Source organism: Arachis ipaensis, chromosome B06 (assembly GCF_000816755.2).
Source record: "Arachis ipaensis cultivar K30076 chromosome B06, Araip1.1, whole genome shotgun sequence".
Classification (NCBI taxonomy): domain Eukaryota; kingdom Viridiplantae; phylum Streptophyta; class Magnoliopsida; order Fabales; family Fabaceae; genus Arachis; species Arachis ipaensis.
The window spans coordinates 1,381,093-1,383,648 of NC_029790.2; positions in this window are offsets into that span (position 1 = coordinate 1,381,093).

The following is a 2,556-nucleotide window of genomic DNA, read 5'->3' on the forward strand; positions in this document are numbered from 1 at the left end:
ATAGTACGAGTGATATATCTTAACATGATAATTTTTAGCATTTTTTAAAATTGTGTAAAATACACAAATCGAACGATTTCTATTTTTTTAATTAAACTATTCTACATTTGAAAATAACACTTTAACCGTCTATATTTCAAAAAATACTACTACTATTCTAATATCAAAAACAAAAAAGTGGAGATTGTTCACTCAGAAGTGAAATTCAGTTAAAAAAAACAAATCAAACCCTTTGGAATTGGAAGAAAGAAGCAAAATAGTTCAGCCTAGTGTTCGTCGGAGAAGAGTCAGATACAAACAAACCAAATTAGATTAAAGCCAAACAACACAGTGCACATTGTCATGCACGACCACATTACCCGCTAAAAGAACATTGTGGGAGAGGGGAAAAGGGTACAACACAAGTTCACAAATCACAAGTTTTTTGGTTCATGTTAATGCCACATGCCACGTGGATGGATAGCGCCTTTAACTTTTGAAATGGGCCAATCAAGCAAGACTAAAAGCAAATAGGTAGGTCACCCTACCTGGGGATTATTAAACTTTTTTAAAATTAAAAAATATATAAAAAATTAATTACTTTTAAATCAAAATAATAACATTTTTGGAGCAATTTACGGAAATAAAACATTTGGTTTCTAAAATTGTGAAAATACAACTTTTGCAGTTTGGATACGAAAATGTAATTTTACTTGTGCTTATTAAAAGTCATTTTTAATTTAATTTTACCAAACGCAAGTACTGCAACTTTTTATGTCTTCTAAAAGACAACTTTTATAAGCTACTTACAAAAAATAAAAACTTTACCAAATCAAGCCTAAATGATTGTTGACATGGCTAGACCTTCGAAATGCTTGTCCCTGGTGATGTTGGAAGTAGGGATGGCAAAACTCCCCCAGACGCGGGAATCCCTGCGGGGACTGTCCCAAATGGGGATCCGATTGTGGAGAATTTTTTTCGCGGGGATGGGAATGAGGGACAAAATTTCCCCGAAGCAGGCGTGGGACCCGAGCGGGGATCCCCGCCCCGTCCCGCTATTCCCCGAAATTTACAAATTTCCTAAATTATCTTTAATAGTTTATTTCTCATATATATTTTTTAGTCATTTCTCACACACATATATATAGAAACCCAAAATTCCTGATCTTTATTTGCATAACCCTTCTTCAATTCAGAGATCCCTAACACTGTCCATACGCCATCCAACCTCCCTACAACCACCCCCTCTCCACCCTTCTCACCACATCGTCACACCTCACCGTGCCATCACCCTTACCGCATCGTAATTTCTATTTGCGGTGTTCCTTTTCGTAACTCCGCCGTCATATCCATTCTCCTCTCTGTTGCCGCGTCTCCCACCTCGTCCACTGCTTTATCCTTTGGCTCGTCGTTGCGTCTCCCCATTGCGTCATTTCGAAAGAAGTCACCATCGTGTCATTTAGACTTTTTGTATAAAATCTTACAGTTTTTGTATAAGATAGATACTTGCAGCTCTATTTATATGGAAATTAATAATTAGTTAGAACAATTATGTAGATGGGGAATGGAGTCCCCGCGGGGAATGGGGCCCGTGAAGAATGGGGATGGAGAACAATATTCTCCCATGACGGGGAATGGAGATGGGATGGGGAGCAAATCTGAGAGCGGGGATGGGGAGCAGGGAGGCATCCCCCGCCCCCGCCCTCGCCCTGTCCCATTGACATCCCTAATTGCAGGCTTGCAACTTCTCTTGAGGCTTATTTTTTTTTCTTTTATTTTGAATTTATCCTTTTTAAGTTACCAAAAAAAATTATTAACAAATATATGAAATTATATATCATCCAAATTATAAGATTTAAAATTTTAAAAATTTAAATTATATTTATTTAAATTTTAAATATTTTAGAGTAAAATATGTTATTATTAATAAAAATTTGAGAGTATTATTTAACTAAATATATATAAATATACATATTAAAATTTTAAAATATTATTTGAATATATGTACTAAAAATTTGAATGAGTTACTTAAATTAAAAAATTAAAATTTAAATAGAATATAATTCTATTTAATTCAAATTATATTAGATTAAATCAAAATAGTTTAAAAAATAAATTTAAATTAGTACTGTACAAATTAATCATTTGCATAAAATTGAATTAGATTGAAAAGTATAACTCAAATCAATATTATCCAAATCGTTTAAGATTATATCATTTTTACCATTTGAATAAATTTAAAATGTACTATAAAATATAGTCTTACTTCGTTGACAATACAAATGATAGATGTAAATTTATCTCACTCACTCTAGGTTGATATATATAATGAAATTCATGTATAAACGGTTGGACCTCTTCTACGGTTTATGCATGTTTTGCATCCTTACTGGACCCCTACCACGGTTTCTTCCCAAATGCTTCATCAACGTAAACCGTGTAATCCCTCCAACGATTTACGTGTATTTCAAATCCGTGGGATCCCTTCCACGGTTTACATAAATTTATAGAAAGTTGCATTTTCGTAATTTTAAAAGCCAAATATTTTATTTTTGTAAATTGTCCTAAAATTTATAT